The sequence below is a fragment of the Pongo pygmaeus genome, chromosome 1, assembly GCF_028885625.2.
Source record: "Pongo pygmaeus isolate AG05252 chromosome 1, NHGRI_mPonPyg2-v2.0_pri, whole genome shotgun sequence".
In the NCBI taxonomy this organism is placed as follows: Eukaryota; Metazoa; Chordata; class Mammalia; order Primates; family Hominidae; genus Pongo; species Pongo pygmaeus.
In genome coordinates this window covers 169,478,192-169,504,264 of record NC_072373.2, presented here as the reverse complement: position 1 = coordinate 169,504,264, position 26,073 = coordinate 169,478,192, and the positions used below count along the sequence as shown (strand labels likewise).

At 38.6% G+C, this 26,073-nt stretch overlaps 1 long non-coding RNA gene across 1 annotated transcript in view; it reads right to left on the bottom strand.

Moving 5' to 3' along the window:
• The window catches only part of LOC134738579 (uncharacterized), a 104,861-nt gene that overhangs the window by 54,360 nt on the left and 24,428 nt on the right, over positions 1–26,073 (bottom strand). The window contains exons 2-3 of the long non-coding RNA XR_010124392.1: positions 8,230–8,393; positions 7,146–7,195 (exon numbers count right to left, since the gene is read on the bottom strand). This is a non-coding gene — a long non-coding RNA (uncharacterized LOC134738579). The remainder of the gene's footprint in view (positions 1–7,145; positions 7,196–8,229; positions 8,394–26,073) is intronic.

Here is a 26,073-nt window from a genome sequence, read left to right as displayed (position 1 = left end):
TTCACTCCTTTCTACCTTACAACAATCTCCATCTCATTTGTTCACTCGTGTGTCCCAAGCTCCTATAACATGGACTGATAGACAGTGGACACAATAAATATGTGCTATGTGAATAAACAACTTTATGAAATATATACTGGACAGTATATATTTCTATGTACATTTTGCATATAAATAAACAGAGGCACAGAGCAGTTACGCTTCATTTTCAAGATTTTATACTCGGTAGTAAGAACTAAGATTCAGGATAGGGAAAGTGATTCTCCTAAACTTCAAGTGAGGTGGTCAATGTCATTAGAGTCAAAACAACTCTAGATTCTCTAACTTCAATCCTATACATAATTTATATGATTTTCTGCCAAATAAAAATAAATTTTGTGCACATGCACACATAACACCAACACATGTGCTCATGTAACAGCCAGCAGCTTTCCTTTCAGATGTTTCCTAAGAAACAAGCAAAATCATAGCCGTAAAAAGTGCTTTGAAAGATGTAAAATAGACCCATGCAAGGTGCTATAAAAATAATAATGATTAACATTTACCACAAATTTGCCTGGGGCCAGCCTCATAGGTCTCGATCTGTCTTCTTCACTCCTGATGCCAATTGCCAGCTGCTTCCTGCCCTGAATTTTGAATGATAGCCAGATTCTTCTCACATCTGATAAGTGAGTCCTACTGGGTTCTGCCCAAACCCTATCCCTCCTACTACATCACCAGTTGGTTGGAGAAGGAAGGAACCTCCATTTATTATGAATTTTATGTTTCAGGCACTGTACTCTTTATTCACTGGCTTAATTATCAAATACTTATTGAACATCTACCATGTGCCACACACTGTGCCAAACAGACCTGGATGACAGTGAGCAAGACTAAAGTGGCCTCTGTCTTCACAGCCTAGTGGAACCATGCCTTACATGCATTATATTATTCAATTCTACCAGTAAATCTTTAGATGGCTCCTCCTAGAACTGTTCCCATGTTGTAGATGAGAAAATGAGGCTATGCAAAGTGAGGTAACTTGTTAATTTCACATGACCACGTGGTGAGGTTTTATTAAAATATTTAAATATGCAATTGACTCCAGAGCCAATATGAAGTTTCTCTTCTTTGTCAATTTTTGTCCTACTTTGCCTGCTTTTACTGCAAGTTAACATTCAACTCTCGGTTCCTTCCAAAGTCAATGAAAGACTTACAGAGAGCATTCAATAAGAATTAAGCTTAAGCTGAAAGCCAAAGCAAAAGAGATTTGGCTTTATTGTCCAGAACATAGTTTGTCTGACCCCACCCACCTCAGTTCTTCTCAGGCCTGTGCAGTGAAAGTGGCCCCTTGACCTAGCTCATCTCCATAGCCAAGAGCAAGGAAAATGTGCCAAAATGAGCAAATACCTCTGTGCCTAGAGTTTCTCAAGATAGAGATGAGTGGCCAACGACTACCTCCTATAAAAAGTCCTTAAGTGCATGTCTTTTCTGTAGTTCTTAAGGGTGAAAACTTGACATATCTCCAACTTACTAGTAAGTTATCTACTAAGATGTTAAAGGTTTTAAATGTTAATATTCATAAATTAAAATTAGCATATCACTAGAGTCTCCCAAAGATATGAATTCCATTTTCTACTAAGAAGGCTGATTTCCTCAAAATGTTTGCCTATGTTACACCCTACTGTAGCTCAGATAATTCATCATTGCTGAAATTTACAGACACACAAAGGAAATTTTGTCATCATTGAATTCCTAGCATTGCGTTGGATTGATTTCTGCCATTCTCACTTTGTAATTATCATTTATTGTTAATTTAACAGCAACATCAATTTAATCTATTGTGGGTTGTTTGGTTCACCATGCAGTATATAATAATGAATATATGCATTTTTTTCTAAATGGTCTAACACTAAGCTTTGACATGCATACATGACAGTTCAAATATGAATTATACACACTTCACTGATAACACGGATGTATACACCACAACAATTTTTTAATACTTCACTGATAACACAGATGTATACACCACAACAATTTTTTAAATATATGGTGATGATTGGTGTTGCCCACTAATTTGAGTAGCTCAAAATTTGCTATATAGGGTTCTTTTTCTCTTATGGATGAAGAAGCTCCAACTGCACCAAGCCTTCTGCATATAACTATATACTTTAGACAATATATGAAGAAACAACTACCTCATGTTACCAGAGAGTGAGTAAGTTCTGCAGAGAAGGAAACAGCAGAATAAGTATCACTTTTGAAATAGATCGACCCTGAGGGCAGGCCGCAGTTGGCACCACTACATAGCGGAAACTCTGATAGAAATCCCAAAAGAAAACCTAGCATCTTTCTGTCCTGAAAAATTAGAGAACAGAGTTCACTGTAACCATAACTGCTGTAAAGTCAGTAGGGGAGGTCTCAAAAAGAAGAGAACAAGTGTGGGAAGCCCCAAATTCTGTATATAAACTCCATCCAAGTCTGGCTGACTTCTGAATTGTGCACACTTGTGGCAAGCTACTAACAGCTAAAATAAGAATAATAGAACTGAACTAAAATTTGCATAGATTCCAAAGGGACACATTTTTCAATTTGAACCCAATTAAGTTAACATTCTCTCAGAACAAAAATTTAACACTCTTAAGAAGAATATATAGAATAGAGTCTGCACAATACAACAGTGAGAATATCCAAGATATATTTCAAAATTACTCTACATACAAAGAAACAGGAAAATGTGATCTGTTCTCAAGATACAACATAATCAACAGAGACCAACCCCAAGATGACCCAGAAGTTGAAATTAGAAAGCAATTATTTTAAAAAGCTATCATAATTTGTGCCCAATCATATAAGGAAAAATATGCTCATAATAAATAAAAATAGAAAATTAATAAAAACTGTTAAAAAAGGAAATCATAGAACTGAAAACACAATATCTGAAATTTAAAAATTTACAGTATGGACTTAATAGCAGAGTGGAGAATACAGTAGAGTCAGCCAACTTGAAAATAAACAGAAAATATCCAATCTGAAGAAGACAAAAAAGAAAAGTGAACAAATCCTAAAAACCTATAGACAAATATCAAATTATCTAACACACAGGTAATTAGAGTTGCAAGAGAAGACAACCAACACAGAAAAAGATGTGAGAAAATAATGACTGAAATTTCTCCAGATTTCCTGAAAGACATAAATTTATAGATTCAAGAGCTCAATCAACTCAAAGCAGAATAAATATGAAGAAAATCCCACCTAAGCATATCATAGTTAAACTACTAATAACCAAAGGCAAGACAATCTTGAAAGCAGCTAGAGAAAAAGGACACATAGCATATAAGCAAAAATGATTCAGATGTTTGCTAACTTCTCGTTAGAAATAATGGAAGCCAGTAGAGAGTGTATCAGCATCTTTAAAGTGCTGAAAAAAAATAAATGCCAACCCAGAATCCTAATCTAGCAAGAATATCCTTCAAGAATGAGGGCAGAATAAAGACATTTTTAGATAGAAAACTAAGATAATTTGTCATTTTAAAAGAAATTCTCAAAAAGCTCTTTAGACTGAGGGCTATCAATAACATGAAAACTCAGATCTTCAGAAAGGAATGAAGATCGTTGGTAGTACTAAATGCCTGGGTAAATATCAAAGATTGTTTTTCCTCTTAATTATTTTATATGTGAAGATTTAAAGCAAAAATTATACTCTTCTCCTTGCAGGTTTATATATGTGAAAAACAGCATATCGAGTAGCAGTGGATGAGATGAATCTATCAGGTTGGTGCAAAGGTAATTGTGGGTTTTGCCATTAAAAGCAGCCAGATGGATGCTGAAAAAAGGGCTCACTTATTTAACAAATATTTATTGAATTAATATATATGCAATGCATTAATATTAGGTGCCTAGTACACAGTGATTAACAAAACAGATTTTGTCTTTTTCATTAAAGCAATAAAAAATTAGTAAAAGCTTTTGAGCAGAGGAGTAACACGATAAGATTTACATTTATGAAAGCTCTCTCTTTAAAGAATAGGTGGAGAAAGATGAGAATATACGCAGGAAGAAGAGGTATAAGGCTATTGCTATGACTCAGGAAAGAGAGAAAGATTGCTTGGATGCAGCTGCTAAGAGTGAAATTGGAGACATTGCTCTGAAATTAATGGGTCTGAGAATATTTTGGAAGAAACTGACAGTATATGATGACGAATCAGTTATAAGGGGTGAGGAACAGGGAGTGACTCATGGGTGATACCTAGTTTTCTTAGGAAAAGAAGGTGAAGCAGTCAGGTGAAGATAGTACTATTTGCTGAGCTAAGCAATACTAGCAAAAGCGGGGACCATGAGTTCATTTGGGAATATTTTAAGTTTGGGCTACTCTAATTCCCTGAAAATATCAGGTGCATAGTTTGATGTGTCTAATTTTATAAAGCACGCAAGTGTGTGTTTCAAAATAAATATTCAATACATATTGATATGATTTATCAATAAATATTCAATATGTAACTGACTAAATTGAAATCAGAGGAAAGCAAACAACCATGTACTAAGTGTTGACTCTGACCGGCATTATGTCCCCCACTTTATCTACATCATCTCATTTTCAACTTTAATATTATGATTTCAATTTTACAGAATTAGTAACAGGCTCAGGGAAATGAAATAATACAACAAAAAAAAAACTGTAGACTCAAGACTAAAACTCATGTCTGTCTCTACAAATCCTTCTGAAGTCTTTGTTCTTGCCTCTGTTCCCTCCCACCACCACATAACACTTATTTTATGGAAAATGAAACAGCTTCTTCCACTCTATCTTAGAAAATATCTCCCTCTTTTCTTCCCTACATGCATTTCTTTTCTCTCACTCAAGCAGGGATACTACAGAATGAAATTCAGCCATTTCTCCTCTGCTTCTATTCAAGATTAAGGGAAGGAAGCCTGTAGAAAAATAAAAAATAAAAAATAGAAAATGCTCCCAGTGCTCCAAGATTGTGGATACACTCATTTCATGTGTACTCTTCAAAACTTTCAAGGAAGCTGAAATCTAATTTAATCTATTACATGATTGTACTAAATTACTTAACCACATCAAAGCATCAATGGCCTCACACTCTGGGAAGGGACATTGTAAAATGGTTTTCAAATATATAATGCAGTCTCTCAGGTGCCTGAGACAGGGACGCCCATCCCTGAATATAAAGCTTCCCTTACACTTCTGAGATCAAAACAACAGAGCCATTATTTGAGAGGCTGGATGAAATACCAGAGCCATTTCTTATTAGCTTTAGTCATTAAAGAGAATTTAGTAGCCTGGCTATTTATGCCTCTTTTCTTCCTTCTTTAAAAAAAAAAAAAAAAGGCAATCTTAATGGAATGAAAGGGCAGAAGATTTTAAAGATCAAGATTATGAGTAAATTTCCCACTAATTACATTGTTTTCTGCTTTTAGAAAAGAAAACCAAAACCAGTTTTCCAATTCCCCCTGCCTCTCATACTAAACATTTTAAGAAAGCAAAGGAAAAAAAAATGTTAAGTATATTATATTGTCCTTCACTAAGAGTAAAGACAAAGACAATTATTACTATACCACTAGTATTACTGTAAATACTAGTGAAAAGTATCCCATGTGAATCTGTTCTCTAGAATGTCAAAGGCATTTCCCCATAAAAAGAATTTTATGAACAAAAGTTGGATCCCCAGTAAGGCCCACAAAAGCCAAGCCAGTCACGGTGTTGACATAGAGCAGCATTGAGGCAATATCTAGAAATCTCAGCAACATCAGAATTACATCTCACCCCTCTCTTTCAAAATAGTCAACAACTATTTTGAAAGCCATGTAATAGTGAGAATTTAGCTTTTGTATGAAGAAAAGAGAAGGCAGTATAGCTTAGCATAGTATGAGCACTAGGACTGGATTACCTAGGTTTGACTCCTGTCACTAAACACTTCCCAGCTCTGAACATAAGACAAGGCCCTTCCCTTATGTGGGCCTTGGCTCCCACATCCACACAACAGGGATTAAAGTAGGACCCTTAGTGTTGTTGTAAGTAAGTTATTACTTTAAAACACAGAGAATAATTCCAGGCACATAGTGAGTACTCAATAAAAGAATGCTATTGTCTGGGCATGATGTCTCATGGCTTTAATCCCAGCACTTTGGGAGGCCGTGGTGGGCAAATCACTTGAGGCCAAGAGTTCGAGACCAGCCTGGACAACATGGTGAAACCCAGTCTCTACTAAAAATACAAAAATTAGCCGACCATGGTGGTAGTCCATAGTCCTAGCTACTCGGGAAGCTGAGGCACGAGAATCACTTGAATCTAAAAGGCAAGGGTTGTAGTGAGCCAACATCATGCTACCACACTCCAGCCTGGGTGACAGAGCAAGCACTGTCTCAAAAAAAAAAAAAGGAAAGAAAGAAAAGTCCATTATTATTGGTACTATCATACATATTTTATCTAATTTAATCTTTGCCATTATCCCTCAAGATAAATAGATTTATCTTCCATGTCATAGATGAAGAAACTGAAGCCTAGAGAAGTTACATAATTTTCCAGGGAAACACAGTCATAAAAGATAAATGTTTAAAGATAGAGCCAGATTTCTGACCCAGTTCTGATACCCAAACTCCAGGTTCTATCATGTATGGCCATCAGGCAATGCCTGTGAAGATTCAGGGTTCTCAAAAACACATCTCTTCCCCTGCCTCCCAATCCCCTTCACTAATTCCTCAGCCATTGACCCCACAGGAAGAAGGAAAGACAGATGGCAATCAAAATTCTTTCTCCCTTTCCAGGACCCACAGAAGGAGAAGGCTGCCCCAGCTCCATGCCTAGCAAGCGCCAAGCTTCCATAGATATTTGACCTTTGTAAATTAGGCATTCAGAAGGCAAAGAATGCCTGTATTTAAAATTTCCGTTGTAGATTTCTGGCAAATACATGAGTGTGAGCTCTTTGAAAATGCCACAGGCCTGTGGAAATCCTTGTGGATATAATTAGCTAGAGAAAGTGAAGGTGACTGACCATTTACAGTCACATCGTAATGAAATGAAGTATTACAGAAACCATGAAGCCAAAACACTGGGAGGGCTGAGACCCACGAAGTAATCTGGACATAGAGATGTTTTCCAGAAACCAACTGTGAAAGAACTAAGAGGGTGTTCTACTCACAGGCTTGACACTGAGCTGGTCCAGTTTTCCTTCACATTCAGAGGCAGAGGCTGGAGAAAAGAGAAGAAACCCCAGATATGAGGAACAAAAGCATTCAAGGCCTGGAAAACAGATCTCGTGGCAGTGGGTTTCCTTGGGAACAACATGGGAAAAAAAGGATTTTCCCTATTTCTGGGATCCTCTCACAGCTCCCAAACACTTCTTAATTATTTTGAAAATGTAGTTTTGATTATGAGGAAGGTTCTTTTAAGGAATTATAGAATCTGAAAACTGTAAGAGGGATTGGCCTTTATGGAGCACTTACCATGTGTCAGCCATTGTGATTCCACCATAAATCTTCCAACAACCCTGTAATTATTGTCCTTGCATTACAGAGGAGGCTCAGAGAGTGTTAAGCCCTGCCCAGGGTCACAGAGCCAGGATGCAGGACCCTGGCTCCCAGCCTGCCTGACACCACAGGCAGAGGCCTTGCTCACTCACAGTCACTGACTTCCTTTGAAGTCATTTTGTCCAAGCTTCAGCACCCTGTGCAAGTGCCCTGAACAGCACCCCCAATGGGTGGCTTTTCAGTTTCAGTTCGAATAATTGCTACAAAAAGAAGCTCACTACTTCTTTTTATCGTAGTAAAATACACATAAAGATAACCAATTTATTTTTGTATGTGGGTACACAGTAGGTGTATATATTTATGGGTTCCATGAGTTGTTTGATAATAGGCATGCAATACATAATAATCACATCAGGGTAAATGCGGTATCTGTCACCTCAAGCATTTATCCTTTGTGTTTCAAGCAATCCAATTATATACCCTTTTAATCATTTCAAAATGTACAATTAAATTATGTTTGACTATAGTCACCATGTTGTGCTAGCAAATACTAGGTCTTATTCATTCTTTCTGTTTTTTTGTACCCACTAACCATCCCCACTTCCCACTCCCCACCGTTCCACTACCTTTCCCAGCCTCTGGCAACAGTCCTTCTGTTCTCTATCTCCATGAGCTCAATTATTTTAATTTTTAGCTCCCACAAATAAGTGAGAATATGCAATGCTTGTCTTTCTGTGCCTGGCTTATTTCACTTACCATAACGACCTCCAGTTCCATGCATGTTGTTGCAAATGACAGGATCTCATTCTTTTTTACAGCTGAATAGTACTCCATTTTGTATAGGTACCACATTTTCTTTATCCATTTGTCTGCTGATGTACACTTAGGTTGCTTCCAAATCTTGAGTATTTTGAATAGAGCTATAATAAACATTGGAGTGAAGACATCTCTTCAATATATTGATTTCCTTTCTTTTGGGTATATTCCTAGCAGCGAGATTGCTGGATCATATGGTAGCTCTATTTTTACTTTGTTGAGGAACCTCCAAACTGTTCTTTATAGTGCTTATAGTAACTTACATTCCCACCAACTATGTACAGAGGTTCAAAGATAACCATTTTAAAACAAACAATTCAGTGGCATTTAGTACATTGATAAGTTTGTACAACCATTACTACTATTTAGTTGCAGAAAATTGTCATCATCCCAAAAGGACACTCCATACCCATTAAGCTGCCACTCCCCATTCTCCATTCCCTCAGCCAATAATTTGCTTTCTGTCTTTGTGATTTGCTTATTCTGGATGGCTCATATAAATGGAATCATACAATATGTGGCCTTCTTATCTGACTTCTTTAACTCAATATAATGCTTTCAAGGTTCACCCATGTTGTAGCATGTGTCAGTACTTCATTCCTTCTAAGGCTGAATAATAGTCCAGTTTATGGATATACCACATTTTTAAACACTTGTTTTCAATAATTTTAGGTATGTAACTAGGAGCAGGATTATTGGTTTATATGGGAATTCTATGGTTAACTTACTGAGGAACCACAAAATGTTTTCCACCATAGCTGTGCCATTTTACATTCCCACCAGCAACGGATGAAGGTTCCAATTTCTCCATATCCTCACCAACACTTGATATTTTCCGTTTTGTTTTGTTTTTTTAATTATAGCCATCCCAGTGTGTGTGAAGGAGTATCTCATTGTGGTTTTGATTTGCATTTCCCTAATGACTAATGACATCAAGCATCTTTTCATGTGCTCATGGCCATTGATATATCTCCTTTGGAGAAATGTATATTCAAGCCTTTTCCCCATTTTCTTAACTGGGACATTTGCTTTTGTTGTTGAGTTATTATTCTTTATATATTATGGGTATTTGTCCCTTTTTTTTGAGACAGAGTCTTGCTCTGTCGCCCAGGCTGGAGTACAGTGGCATGATCTCGGCTCACTGCAAGCTTTGCCTCCCGGGTTCATGCCATTCTCCTGCCTCAGCCTCCTGAGGTAGCTGGGACTACAGGCGCCCGCCACCACGCCCAGCTACTTTTTTGTATTTTTTTACTAGAGACGGGGTTTCACCGTGTTAGCCAGGATGGTCTCAATCTCCTAACCTCGTGATCCGCCAGCCTTGGCCTCCCAAAGTGCTGGGATTACATGCCTGAGCCACCATGCCCGGCTGATATTTGACCTTTAACAGGTATACTATTTGGAAATATTTTCCTCCATTCTATCTTCTCACTGTCTTGATATTGTCCTTTGATTCAATAAAGTTTTTAATTTTGATGAAGTCAGATTTATTTATTTTTTCTTGTATGGCTTATACTTTTTGTGTCATGTCTAAGAAATCAGTGCCAAAGCCAAGGTCAGGTAGATTACTCCATGTTTTCTTCTAAGAGTTGTATAGTTTCAGCTCCTCCATTTAAGTCTTTGATCCATTTTGACTTAACTTTTGTATATAGTGCTAGGCAAGAATTTAATTTCACTTTTTTTCACATGGATAAGCAGTTGTCCCAGCACCATTTGTTGAAAAGGCTGTTATTTTCCTATTAAGTATTCATGGCACCCTTGCTAACAATCAATTGACCATATGCGTATAGGCTTATTCCTAAACACCTTAATTCTGTACCACTGATCTATATGTCTATCCCTATGGTATTACCACACTGGTTTTATTAATTAATTAATTTATTTATTTATTGAGGGATTCTCCCTCTGTCGCCAGGCTGGAGTGCAGTGGCATGATCTTGGCTCACTGCAACCTCCACCTCCGGTGTTCAAGAGATTCTCCTGCCTCAGCCTCCCGAGTAGCTGGGAATACAGGCACGCACTACCACATCCAGCTAATTTTTGTATTTTTAGTAAAGACGGAGTTTCACCATGTTGGCCAGGATGGTCTCGATCTCTTGACCTCGTGATCCACCCGCCTCAGCCTCCCAAAGTGCTGGGATTACAGGCGTGAGCCACCACACCCAGCTACCACACTGATTTTAAAATTGTAGCCCACTACTTTTTAAGGCAAACTACTCAGCCTTCAGATATCCCTACCCCTTGTTAGAAAGTTATTTCTTACCCTGATAGTACTAATCACTGATCCTAATTCTGCCCTCTAGAGTCTCATTATCAACAACAACATGATCACTAACCTTTCTAAAGCTCTTATTGTTTTCCAGGTATGTCCTAGGTGTTTTATATGTATTGTTTATCTCATTGCGTCTTCAAACACTATAGGTACAATTATTACCCTCCGTGAAGAGGTGAAGAAACTGTGGCATAGAGAGGTTAAATGACCAACCCACTCACAGTTACATAATAAGTGGCAGATCCAGGATGCAAACCGAGGCATTATTTCAGTATTCCAGTTCATGCTTTTAACCTACAGAGCAGTAGAGCCAATTCATTGTGTACATTCTGGGTCAAGCACTGTGCTAATGGCAAGAAGTGCAAAGGTAAATAGGTCACTACCTCTGGATCATGGAGTTCACAAATTAGCAGAGGAAAAACATGGTCAATATAAAGTTTGCCTGTGGAGGGTGTTGCAATGCAGGAATACCAATGATAGATGTTTTCCCTGGGAAACTAGAAGACATCACAGGAAAGGTGAACTTCAGGATAGATCTTGAAGCACAAGCAGGAATTTGCTAGAGCATAAGAGGGAAGAGCAGTGGAGGCATGACCTATTGTAAACCAATCCTGTAAGATACAAATTTGTTTTGACAATATCGGTTAATGACTTTACATATTTTCCTCTAATAATGTCATCTTGATGAAGTCAGTTTCTTAATCCTGTATACAAAATCCTTTTTAACTCTGAACCTCTCTGATATATATTTGCTTTCATTCCACCTTTGTATTCCCTGAAAATAAGATATCTTTGCCTTTCATATGGTAGTCTAAGTGTCTATTCTGACCAAAAGTACACCAAAGTCTTGAGATGCTTTGGTTTTCTTAAGGAAAACACTTTCTTTTTAAATTTTGAAGGATCACCACCAGCTCTCAATTTTAATCAGCTCAGAATAAATTCCTTGGGGAAAAAATAGCTTTCTTCTAAATCCCGGATTCCTCCTGTTCCTAAAATAATGAAAGATGGTGTATGAAAATCATAGGCTAGGTTATAGTATGTCAAATTTGTTCATAATAGCAGCTCACTTGAGAGGCTAAGTGAAGACCCCTGAGGGATAACACAGGCCTGTGTCCTTTGGAATCTCCTATTTCCCAGAGTCTTGAATTGTGTTTCTCTGGAAGTCCCTCAGCTGCTGGCTCAACTCATACGTGAGCTGTACTCTTCTCGGGTAAAGTTGTTAAACAGAGAGAGAGGTACAGAGCTCCTGAGGGACTATCAGCTAAAATGCTAGCCATGACCTGGTGAGGGGATGGTTCTAGGATAGTGCTTTGCTAAGTAGCCAATCTGTCAAAGATTGCCAAGATGTGATGAGGCGATTACATCACAATGTAAATCCATGCGTTGCTTCTTTCATCCAAAAAGTCTTGCTACAAAAAGTATATAAATAGAATCAAGCAGTGTGCTTAATTACAAAGTTGATTTTTAGTTTGGCTCAAGGTCTTTTTCTCATCGCAGACCAGTAACAGCTTATAAACTGACAGGGTCCAGGGACCACTCTTTGAGGAGCCCAGATCTAGGAGAAAAAGTCTTCTCAAAAACGGGGTAGATTTCACTCTCTCTCCTTCATCTGCAACTTTGTCACCTAGGGTGCAAACAAAGTGGTGTTTTTCTTCACTCAGGGGACCACCCACAAATCCACAGACTGTTAGTCCTGCCTTCTTAGCCAATCTAGGGATTTATACAGCTCAGGCTCAGCATGGAACCATAGAAAGCACACAGGTTCTGGGGTTATGCAAACCAAGTTTCAAAGCCAATTTTTTCCACCCTCTAGCTTTGTGACATTAAACAATATCCTACTTCTAAACTTTAATGTCCTCATCTGTAAGTGGAATAGTAATACCTACCTAACAAATTTTTTCAATTAAATTTATAAAAATGTATCAAGTATTGTGTAAATGTCATGTATGAAGAGAAAATTCAAATTTTTCCTAGTCTTACCTCCTTCTCCCCTTGCTCTTCCTTCTTTCCCTTATTAAGCCCATGAAAACCTTCTATAAGAATACATCAGTATACTCTGTCCCTGCAGTTATTATTAATGCTTACATTGATTGAACAATAAAATATCAGTCCCTCTTACCTAAGACCCAGATTCCTCCTTCAAATAGTTTGATTTCAAGCCCTAGGTGTAACTTAACCTCCCATTCCCCTTTCTTGCCCAGGATATCCTAGCTATAGCAAAAGAAACTCTGACTTTTCACATATTCATATCTCTTTTTCTTTCTCCAACCATTTATTTTCCTTCTTTCTAATTATTCCAAGTATAGATTATAAGGAACTATAAGAATCAAACTCTACTAATTTCACCAAAACATGGACCCTTGCCTCTCACCACGCTGCCCCATCCCACCCTCACCATCCAAACTAACCCAAGTCCATGGTATCACTGCTAATATAAATACTCCCCTCCTTCAACAAAAACTTCAACTCTCTGGACCACTGATGGTTTCCTGAGCAACAAATAACTCTACATTGACCTAGAACACTGAGAAGGATCATTCTTCAATAGAGTCTTGACGTCATACATACATGCTCATATTAGCATTCCCAAAATGAGTTTTCCATCCATTTCCCACAGTTCCTGAAACTTTTCCATTATAAATCTTTCCATTGATAAAGGAATTTACTCAAAGATCAAATATCTATGCCTGTAAAGAAGTGAGTAGTGGCCACGTGCACTGGAATGAATGCACCTGTAATCCCAGCACTTTGGGAGGCCAAGATGGGCAGATTGCTTCAGCTCAGGAGTTCTAAACCAGCCTGGGCAACATGGCAAAACTATCTCTACAAAACATGCAAAAATTAGCCAGATGTGGTGGTATGCACGTGTAGCCCCAGCTACTCAGGAGGCTGAGGTGGGAGAACTGCTTGAGCCTGGAAGGTCGAGCTGTAGTGAGCCGTGACTGCAACACTGCACTCCAGCCTGGGCAATAGAATGGAGACCCTCTTTCAAAAAAAAAAAAAAAGTAGTAAATAGAGAACTACATTTATTGCTAGGCATTTAATACAGACTGTCTCACTTTATCCCCCAGAACAACACAATAGGGTAAGCATTATTAGCCCCATTTTACATATGAGAAACTAAGACTTACAGAGTTTAGAAGTGGCAGAATTAATATTTAAACTCAGGACAGCCTAGTCTCCAGCAGGAATCTCTTTGATAGCTTCCTTGAAAAGGGAACATTCAGTTTATGTTTAAATACATCCTGGGACTGAAAGCTCCACATTTGACCCAACCCATCATGGAACTTCTCTGATTCTTTGAAAGTGTTGGTGTCTAACAATGAAGGCATTCTGGAAATAAAATGGGCTGCTTCAGGGGAGTGGTGATCTCCCCATCCCAGCACTGCCTCAGCTGCCCAAAGGCCTTTGGTTTGTTTCAAACCAAACCAAACCATTTGTTTCAAATGGAGATTCTCACTCCCTATTTAGTTAACCCATTCTTATGTGCAACACACCAAAGGTGATAATCCAGGACCAATCTGAATTCTTAAATCACTCTCTAAAAGCAAGAAGGACAAAACCAGTAAGAAAAGCCATGTTTACTTTGCCACTTTTCCCAGAGGCAAGGGCATTGCAAGCAATGGAGAGTAAGGGGAAAATTAAACTATAAAGAAATATTTGACAGTGTTTCTTTAATCGTGGTCTACATCTGCTGATCCAGCCAAAAGCAAGGGGGCAGAGGTGATCTTTGCTATGCCACAGTGAATAATGCAATCATATTTTTGATACCAAACTACATTTAACTGCCATATAAATCCTGCCTGCCTCAATACCACACCTCATTATCTCACAGGAAATGTATGGCTTCTGGAAATTCAAATGTGGTCAGATCTGTGCCTCCAAAGCTGAGATAGAGACACAAAGCAGAGAGTTATATGTTTGCTTCACCACCCAGTACAGCTTCCTAAGTGCATATAACAAGCCTTGCCCAGCTATCCTTGGCACTAACTTGTTGTGGACATCGGGCAAAACACTCTACCTCTCTGAGATTCCGTTTTCTACTTCAAAATGGGAGCTGGGATATCATTATTCCCATTTTGCAAATGAGGAAAGTCAGAGAAGTTTGCAAATTGCTCAAGGTCATAGTCAAATATCTAGTCAAAGGGAATCTGGACATCAAACCCAAGTCTGTCTTGACTCACAAGCATGCTTTTCCAAAAACAAAAAAGCTCTAACACCATGGCTCTGTGGTACTTTGCTACAAGTAATAGGTTCAGAAATCCTTAACAATGGCTTCCACAATTTGAGACATCTTAATCTCAACAGAGTGAACAGCCCAGATTCCCAAAAGAGGAAAAATGTGTGAAATAAACAGAAATTTGTAAATGTTCAAGATTGATTTCAGGGAATACAGTGGGGGTAGCTGAGGTGATTGGTACAGAAATGGAAAGAGAATACTTTCTCAATGTCTTTGGACAGCAGGAGGAGGGTGATTTGGAAATGACTCTGCCTGACTTGAGAAGAAGGAAGAAGCACATTGGGTCATTTTTGCCTTGTTTCTAGCTGCATGAATTGAAAAGCCAGACTCAGGTTCAATGCATCATTCTTGAAGCAGTGAACAAAATCCTCTTTGTTCCCCAGTGAAACTTATCTCTGAAGAGTATCTCACTACTTCCTGTGAGATATAGCCCTGCAGATGTGTCATGGGAGACCCGCCCCGCTGCACTGCCTTCCATAAAAGTGCAAGAATGGGCACTTTGTACTGCTGGACTGAAAATGACACTCACTCCTCTGATCCCCACTGGGGTTACCAAGTGGGCAAAACTTCCTGCTTAGAGGAGGGGTCATAGACAGGAGGGGGAGTGTGTGATTTTGTTTTGTTCCTTTGTGAATTTGTTTAGCTATTTATAGAGCTAAAGGAGAAAGCAAAGGAGCACAATGTAGCACAGCGTTTTTCAAAGTATATTCCATGGAACCCTTTCGCGGGTTGCAGACCCCAGGGGTGGAGGCAGAGGATGGAGTGGTGACAGCAGCAGGTGCTGTCCAGGGCCTTCTGTCTCCCTCATCCCCTACACTAACTACAACCTTTAGAGAAGTTCTACTTCTAACCATGTAATGTGGTGGGCTGATACTGTTTCATTCAAAGACTTTCACAGAAAAAAAGTGTTTGAAAAACACAGATGCCATAGGAAGATCCTATAGGGTAAGAATCATCCAGAATTCTATTCTCAATTTTCTTAAAATATAGATGTGTAATTTTGAGTCATTCATTTCAACCCTGATCTTAGTCTCTTCATCAATAGAATGAGGAGGTTCTGACAGCATAAAACTTTTAAGTGTGAACACTGCACTATGCTTATAACACTTATCAGACTGATTCCAACTGAGAGGATCCTCCACACGCATTCACATTGATAGATATTTATTAAAATACACTTGGAGTCAAGCATCATCTTAATCTTGGGGAGGCAAAAATGGAAACCAAAATGTCTGCCCTGAAGAAGTTCACAGTCTGAGCTACAGACAAGAAACTAATTTAATTATTACAATAAAAGATGAAAGGTGTTATGTTCAGAGAAGGGGTAGTTATTTCGAACCGTGGATACCAAAATGTTTTCTGGGAGAACTGTTGAACTAACTCTAGCATAAAAGTAGCCTCAGACCTTAAATAAGCAATCTACTCTGATTGTAGAAGACTAAAGAAGGAATACAGGACACTATAAGAGATAGTCAAAGGATAGCTAGAACAAGAGCAACCCTAGGTGACAATAATTTAGTGTCCAGGATAGTGTTCAAATCAGCCATCATACGTTACCTATTTAGAAGGAGCTAAAAAGAGGAAGGGCTCTAGAAGGGAGAAAAGTAAACACTTCCAAAATGCTTACCTTTACTCTTGCCATCCCTAAGCTAAGGGTTCATGGGCTGATCCTTTGCACTGCACAAAATACAACTGTGTTATATCAGGAGCTTAAATGATGGCCCCGTGGGTCAAGTGAAAAGGTTTAGTTAAAAGAACACTTGAAGTAAACACATCTGGGCTATATCCCAGCCCCACCACCCACTAGCCGTGTGATTTGGGGCAATTTGTTTAACTTTTGTTATCCTGTCTTTCTCCATTTGTAAAATGGAATGGTAATACCTACTTTCTGGGATTAGCTTGCCACCCTGGTCTGGAGTTTCCTCATCTAAAAAATTCAGGAATCATATTAGATGTTCTCAGAGGTCCTTTCAAGAACTAAAGTAGTTTTTCTGAAATTGCTACTAGAGTATAAGGAAGTTCTTCAGTGCAGGCTGAACTTTCACCACAAAAAAAGATAGTAAGAAAAGCATCAAATGCTTTGGAATACTTTAGATCAAAGGAAGAATTGATTACAATAAAATAAATACAGTTTTCTCCCAGAAAAATAATCAGAAAAGAAGGAAACTCCCTGTAAGATTATTTAATTTTCCATTAATGTACAGTAAGAGGCTCTTTCTGACATTCCTAAAATTAAGTGGGTACCAGCAGACAGTACATGATACACAGAAAGCCACTGTTGGTGCTATTAAAATTTATGGGCTATTTAAACAGTGCTCTTATAAGGGACATTAATTTTTCTCCAGTGGGAAAAATGAGCTATATAAAATTGATGTCTAGATAATCAAAAAGGGGGAAAAGACTGTGCAGTTGGGAAAAAATAACAAGAGAGCATCAAAATTTTCTAATTCTGTGTTCATGTAGTAACTATTAATGGCATAAGATATGAATGTATTTATGCTGGATTGTTCTATTGTCAATTTGTTAAACTGGAAACTTGGTGTCCTAGAATTCCTTCTTAATATGATTCTGAGTTCAGGTCAGTTAAAAGAGGAACTTGTGTGAGATTTGAGAAGCAGAGGTGGAATAATGAGCATTACTCTTTGAAGGTCATATTGTGGTCAGACACACAGACCGACACAGAGATCCAGTGGTTTCCAGTTTATTCTTACTCTTCTCCTATTCATGTCCAATTCTTCTTCCATACCCCAGGCTTTGTTGAACAACAGCAGCCCCAGGCCAGAGGCAACAACTTCTCGCAAATTTCACTGTGAGCTGCTTCCTCATAGTCCTACCTCAGTGGCTGGTCATGCTTGCCTTCTTGAGTACCCCTGCAAGCTCCAGCTTGTCCGGTTGCACCAATGCTTCAAAAAGATCAGTTAGTGACACATTTCTCTGATACGTCAGCCCTCTTTTTGGAGCTTCATTTCATCAGCTCCTTCCACAATTGTATAAAGTCTAATTCCTATAACCAATCCCTTATCCAAACACTCACAGGAGCTCTGCTTCCCTGACTTGTCCCTGGCCAATAAAGAAAATTTTGCATAAAAGTCAAAAGCTGCCATAACATAAAACATAAAATATGTGGCATTGCCTTTGAGACTGGCAAGCAAGCAGAGGTTGGAAGAGCAATTAGGACATTGTTTTCAGGGACTAAAAGAGCAGTGATCAAATTGTTCTTGGAGGGCAGATAAGGAGCAAAACATATCATGTGATAGTGAAACAATTGGCAAAGCTGTCACTTGTGGTAATTTGGAAGACAGACTATATACCCAATAATCTAGTGGACCTGCCTAAAAAGATTTCCAAGCAGACTCTTTTTTTTTTTTTTTTTTTTAATTGAGGCAGGGTCTTGCTCTGTCACCCAGGCTGGAGTGCAGTGGCACAATCACAGCTCACTGCAGCCTCAACCCTCCAGGCTAAAGTGATCCTCCCAGCCCAGCCACTTGAGTAGCTGAGACCACAGGCACACAACACCACACCTGGTTAATTTTTTCCTATTTTTTTGTAGAAGCAATGTCTCACTTTGTTGCCTAGGCTGGTTTCAAACTCCTGGATTCAAGTGATCTTCCCATTTTGGCCTCCCAAAGTGCCTGGATTACTGGCGTGAGCCACCATGCCCAGCCTCCAAACAGACTTTTGAAAGCCTCATTTGGCATCTTTTTATCTACATACAATAAGGTGCATTAACAGAGATAAGAACTAAAGAGAAAAATGACCAATCTTCAAGCAGAAGTTTTTTCATCTATATGCAAACAGTACTGCTATGAGCAAACACTTTGTGTGTGTGCATGTGCACATGTATGTGTGCGTGTATGCACATCTCAGGATTTACTGAATTGTAAAATAAAACTGTTTCACATTCCCCTAGTCTTTCAAACCAGTAAAACATTCTAAAATTAAGAATTGGCCTCAGGGTAATGCTCAAACTAAGCATGTGGTTATAAGATGCTTTATTAAGACCTCAGGAAAATTTAAGTTAGTGACTAATAGGTTCCCTCAGCAAAATGAGAGTTAAATATCTTAAGGATATCGACCAATAAGACTCATATTTGCACCATAAAAGTATTTCTCAAAAAGACATATTGATATGGCTTTGGGACATGGACTAATAAGGTACATAGGAAACTCAAAAAAATTGTAACAGACTTGTACTAAGTAAAGCACTGCAAAAATGAACTGAAAAAAAGGGAAACCATTCAAAATGAAAAGAGCTCTCTGGTTCCAAAACTTTCTTTTTTTAAAACTTTACTTTTAAGTTCAGGGGTACATGTGCAGATTTGTTACATAGGTAAACTTGTGTCATTGGGGTTCAATGTACAGATTATTTTATCACTCAGATATTATGGCTAGTCCCCATTAATTATTTTTCCTGATCCTCTTCTCCTCCTATCCTTCACCCTCCAACAGGCCCCAGTGTGTGTTGTCCCCTTCTATGTGTTCATGGATTCTCATCATTTAGCTTCCACTTATAAGTGAGAACATACACTATTTGGTTTTCTGCTCCTGCATTAGTTAAGGATAATGGCTGGCTCTGAAACTTTCTATGCAGAAATAGACTGATAATATGCTCATCTGCATACACAGGCCATCACTTATCAAAAAAAAGAAAGACCTCAGAGAGCTCTATTGAAAAAAAAAAAAGAAATGAAGAGCAAAGGAGAACAGTGAGTTAGAGAACCACACTCAGGGAGCAGAACTGAACCCTAGTCAAGAAACATATTTTACTACTGGAGTAGGGTGCTCTGACATGTACCCTGCTGGTTTCCAGAATTTCTATGGATCAGCTAATGCTATTTACCTTCCAAACCCCTCCTTTTCGAATGTGCATGTCTTTTGCAGTTATCTTTCCTAATATCACTATTGTATGTGGGGTGTGTGAAGGAAAGAGTCTTTGTCTTTTTAGTTCATAGGACTCTGGATCAAGAGCAACCACCCATAAGGAGCCACATTAGAAGAATCTCATCTCCAACTAGACCTAATGCAGACAGTGAGATAATAGACTTCAAGCCTGTCCCAAAATGGGATGAGGCTGTGGAACTCTTTGAAGAGAATGGATATATTTCATATATGGGAGGAATGTAAATAAGTGTGGCCAGAGGATATACTCAGGAGGGAGGGTGTAAAAATGGCTACAAATCCTTTGACGTTCCTACCACCAAGGCAGAAAGTCTATTTCTACACCTCTTTCGTCAGGGATGACCTTGAAACTTCCAAGGTGAAGAGCAAGAGAAATTTGTTTTTTATTTTTTGTCTTTTTTAGCTTCTTAGTGCTTCTACTTTCATCATTGCAATGTACAGTTTTCATTCTTACCTCGTACCCTCTTTGAACACTGCCATTCTATGAATAGACCCCAGGCTAGCCTCCTTAGGGATAAAACATTACATGATAAGAAAGACAAGTAGAGATAGAGAAAAGCAGCATTCTCAACTGCTGCAGCCACCCTAGATGAGTCCCAGTTGTGCCCCAGATACATGAAGGGGCCATATGGACCAGCCACTTCCTAGAAAACCCACCAATTATCTGAAACTGCATGAGTGAGCCCAGTCCAAATTGCCAACCCACAGAATCATGAATAAATAAATGGCTGTCTGAAAAAACACTAATTTTTAGGTGGTTTGTTGTGTAGCAATGGAAAACTGAGGTGGTTTCAGCAACACAAAACTTTACAACTGGAAATCTGGAATTGATTGTCTGGACTAGGGACTAGGGTAAGACAAGTGAGTTATTTAGATGCAAACATTAAGGAGACACTCACTCTCAGGGTGGTGCAAGTGCTCCTTATGTTTTATACCCTAGGTATTTGTAGTCTCTTCCCTAAATCTAGCCCCTGGTTTTCTAATCTGACTCGATTAAAAGGCATTAATGGCCAAATTATCAGTGGTAAAAGGGACACTGCTAATCCACAGCATGAAGTGGAAAATTATTCCCTAAATTATCATCTGTACCACCTGGAATCAAGTGCCTATGGAAGAGAAGGTCTTTGGGTGACCAACCAGCTGCTGCCATAGAATATTTTGTAAAAACAAAAAGTTGGTATGTTGTTCCTAAGAGTGATGGAGAACTTGGTGAGGGAGTGGAAATGATGAACTTAGGGCTTTAAATATCCAGTTATATGTCTGGTTAAAAAGCCAGAATGTTTCTAAACTAAAAGAAACCCTATCTCTTGTAACCACAGTTAGAGATTTCAGAAAACTAAACCAAAAATCTAATCCTAAAGGTATCTGAACTACAACACAAAATGTATCATAAGCTTATAGTATCTCTTGTATTACTGTTAAGGTATTGAATGGGAAAGGGTGAGACTCTTGAAAAAGGATGGTCCATGTGGGCAGATTCCAGTGAAGTTGAGGACCTTGACCAAACTCAATTCTTCTGAGGATCCTTTGGCAGTAGAGACAACACTTCATCCATGATGCTTTTAGAAAAAAGCAGGGTAAAGGAACTGAAACACATAATATCAAGAACATGGCTGGAAATGAGGTTACTTTGCCTAGGAAAGAATACACAAACAAGAACTTGAGAGTAAATGCAAATTATATGAAGGGCTATAATCCAAGGCTACAGTAACTAAAACAGCATGGTACTGGTACAAAAAGAGACACATGGACCAATGGAATAGGTTATAGAACCCAGAAATGAAGCCACATACCTAAAACCACCTGATCCTTGACAAAGCCAACAATAGCAAACAATGGGGAAAGGACTCCCTATTTAATAATGATGCCATGATAACTGGCTATCCATATGCAGAAGATGAAAACTAGAACTCTACCTTTTACCATATACAAAAACCAACTCAAGATGGATTAAAGACTTAAATGTAAAACTATTAAAACCCTAGAAGAAAACCTAGAAAATATCATTCTGGACAATGGCCCTGGCAAAGACTTCATGATGAAGACTCCAAAAACGATTGCAACAAAAACAAAAATTGACAAGTGGGACCTAATTAAACTAAAGAGCTTCTGCACAGCAAAGGAAACCATCAACAGAGCAAACAGACAACCTAGAGAATGGGAGAAAATATTTGCAAACTATGCATCTGACGAAAGTCTAATATCCAGAATCTATAAGGAACTTAAATCAACAAGCAAAAAATAAACAATCCAATTAAAATATGGGCAAAGGACATGCACAGACATTTCTCAAAAGAAGACATACACACAGCCAACAAGCATATAAAAAAATGCTCAATATCATTAATCATTAGGGAAATGCATATCAAAACCAAAATGGATACCATCTCACGCCAGTCAGAATTGCTACTATTAAAAAGTCAGAAAAAAAAATGACAAACGCTGGCAAGGTTGCAGAAAAAAGGGAATGCTTATACATTGCTGGTGGAAATGTAAATTAGTTCAGCCACTGTGGAAAGCACTCGGAGATTTCTCAAAGAACTTAAAATAGAACTACCATTCGACCCAGCAATACTATTACTGGGTATATACCCAAAGGAATATAAATTGTTCTACCATAAAGACACATGCATGCATATGTTCATCGCAGCATTATTCACAATAGAAAATGCATGAAATCAACCCAGGTGCCCATCAACAGTGGACTGGATAAAGAAAATGTGATACATACACACCATGGAATACTATACAGCCATAAAAAATAATGACATCATGTCCTTGGAAGCAACACAGATGGAGCTGGAGGCCATAATCCTAAGCAAATTAAGGCAGGAACAGAAAACCAAATGCTGCATGTTCTCACTTATAAGTGAGAGCCAAATATTCAGTACACATGGACATAAAGAAGGGAATGAATAATAGACACCAGGGTCTACATGGTGGTGGAGGGCGGGAGTGGGGAGGGGTTGAAAAACTACCTGTCGGTATTATGCTGATTACTTGGGTGACAGCATTATCTGTGCACCAAGCACCCACAACGTGCAATTTGCTGATGTAACAAATCTGCTCATCTACCCCTTGAACCTAAAATAAAAGTCGGAAAGAAAAAAAAAAAAAAAAAACAGGCTCTGCTTCCAAAATTCAAGTGAAATGATTATGTCACCAAAAGATCTAGAGGTTAGAAATGAGATTCATGTTTCGGGAACACTGTAAAACAGACCAATGACTTGGTTGTGTTTTCATTAGACTCCATTTTTTTTTTTTTTTTTTTTTTGGCTATGGGCGAATGCTCATAAAATGAGGTATTATTTGAATATACGAATGCAAATTCAAGAAAGCCAGCAGAGCAGGTGAATAGTTTATAAGTGTACAAAATGAACTAAGCCCTTCTTCAGCCACTCGGTGTGTATACATACCAAAAGCCACATAATTACACAGTAATTATGCAATTTCTAACTTGAGGCTTCAATATCCGCACTGAAAATTATGTACCAGTTATATTTGGAACTGTTATAAGGTTTTAGAGAAGAATGAAATTACCATGAATTAGCAACTTGCTGGCATCTTTAAGAAGACTTTAAATATTTAGTGTTGAAATGGACATGTTACAAGGGTCTGCATATGCATTAGCAACACATATCATATGTGCATTTGCATTGTATTTATAAGTCTGTGTTTGCATGAATATGGATCTATTTACCTCACTGTTGTAAACATTCACAAAGATTACATCTTTTTTATTTTAGGTAAAAGTTTTGTTTTTCTAAATATGTTTAGCCTGCACAATTTAGTTAAAGTGTTTCATTAATAAAATTTAAATGAGTTTAAAATAAAATGAAGAAAAAAACTTTGTAAGAAACTAGTATTCTGTTACTCTGTAAATCCTAGCTCTGAACGTTGTAGGCACTTACTTAGCAGACAGACCTAACGGGAGCTTCACAGAGACTAACAGGGTCCTTGGCACAAAAAGTGCTCAACCAGTGGGTGGTGGATAGATGAATGAATGAATATAAAAGTGGTTCACATGAGCTTTGGGCTAGAGTTAAGATCCCTTTTCCAAATAAGGGAACATTGAGCGATATTTAGAAGATGCCAATGGAGATCTAGAAACTAGAGGTGCATATCCAAGCTATGGACTGTTCCAGGCCCCTACCAGGGCAGTGATTTTGGACATAAGCTATTTTTCCTTGTAACGAACATTGCTCCTCATCTAGCACCTACTCACACATGGCATGGGAGTAAAGTAAGCATGGTAAAATAGAAAATCCCACCATTGTAGGATATCTCTGCAACATCCTGGACTCTCACCTTCCCTCTAAAAATGCCTCAAATAGTAGGAGAAAAATACAGATGAATAAGAGTTTGGGTTTCTCCAGTTCTTCGCCATCTCCACAAAGTAGAATCTACTCACTTCCTAAGGAAAGCACAGCCAGCAAGAGCAGCAGCAAGCATTTCCTAAAAACCTGCCATGGGTAGACTTTCCTCACGGTGGGACGTAATGATGGAGAGAGCATTGTTTCTTCTCTCACAGATGAGAATATGTGTTATAATTAGAGGAAACTACAGGAGAAGCAGTCACTGAGAGCTGGAGCAATAAAGGGAGGCTTTGCAGACAAAGTAAGTCATTAACTGGGCAATAAAAGATACAGGGGGAAAGAACAGTGGGGCCATATTAGATAGTGTAGTCCATGAGAACCACAAAATTTGAGTTAGGAATAGGTATGGACACTGGACACTGAGTAGACCAATGTGACTGGACAGACAGGGGCAGGGAAACAATTGGAAATCAAGTCCTGCACGTTTTCCTTAAGCCAATTGTTCTCAGTGTTGGCTATTCATTAAAATCACCTGAGAAGCTTTTTGAAAAACAGACCATATATGGATCCCATTCCTGGAGATTCTCATTTTAATTGGTCTGGGATGAGGCCCAAGCATGATTGGGTTTTTGTTTGTTTGTTTGTTTCTTGCTCTCTAGGCAATTCTAACATGAGACAGGGTTGAAAATCATTGTCTAGGTCATCAGAATCCACCAGTGTTACGCAACTGGCATCACTTAAAAGACAGCTTCCAATACTCCTAAATGTTTTGCAACCCAAGTCCCAAATCCTTGGATGTAATGGAATTAATATTTTGTAAACCTCAAACCAATGTCAATGTTTCCATTCCTCACTTAGTAGTCTTCTACCTGGAAGGCTGAGCAATGAGGCTTACCGCCACATTGAAGGAGAGGCAGGATATCACCTTAAACAGTGGTATGGGGCTCAAAACCCATGATCCAGATATTCTGACTCTGTGGTCTGAGGTGAAGCTCAGGCATCTGTGTTTCCCAAGCTCTCCTGGCCATTCTAACATTCAGATCCACTCTCAGAACAGAGAGGACACTGAGTTTCCAACCCCCACCCCAAACCAGACCAACTAAATCAGATTCTTGGGGTGGACCAGTCCTGAGTGTTCTGTAAACCTCCCATGGTGACCACAGAGTGCTGCCAAGATTGTTTATCAGATAAAGCAGGGATTCCAGTGTTTTGTATGTCATGGCACACGTAGAAAATTATTCTATTTCATAAGACACACTGGGGTAAATTAGAAGAAATTTAGGAGCTTGGTACATGAAAATATGGGGCTTGGTTTTAGAAAACAAATTTTCATTATAATATAATTATGATTTTAAAACATTAGCAATGATCATAAATTTAGAATTTATAAATAATTTCAAAAATATTTTCACAAACTCCCTATTGGGTACTATGCTAATTACCTGGGTGACGGGATCATTCGTACCCAAAACCTCAGCATCACACAATATACCCACGTAACAAACCTGCACATACGCTATTTGAGTCTAAAATAAAAGTTGAAATTATATTTTTAAAAAATATTTTCACATATTGTAATGCAAGACTGGAGCTTGTGCCTGTGACTAGAACTTCATTATCAGATGTTTTTGTGCCTGAAATAGTTACACACAGTCTTTCCCTGCCCTCCTACCCCATCCCTGAGATGGAGTGTCACTCTGTCACCCAGGCTGGAGTGCAATGGCGCAATCTGGGCTCACTGCAACCTCCACCTCCCAGGTTCAAGCGATTCTCCTGCCTCAGCCTCCTGAATAGCTGGGACTACAGGCCTGTGCCACCACACCTGGCTAATTTTTGTATTTTTAGTAGAGACAGCATTTCACCATGTTGGCCAAGCCAGTTTCAAACTCTTGACCTCAAATGATCCACCCACCTGGGCCTCCCAAAGTGCTGGGATTACAGGTGTGAGCCACCGCACCCGGCCTATACACAGTCTTTATCAAGATTTTTTTTAAGTCTCTTCAAATTCTTAATAATCACTATGAAAAAGAAGTCTCTCTTCTATAAGTAGTTGATTAAAA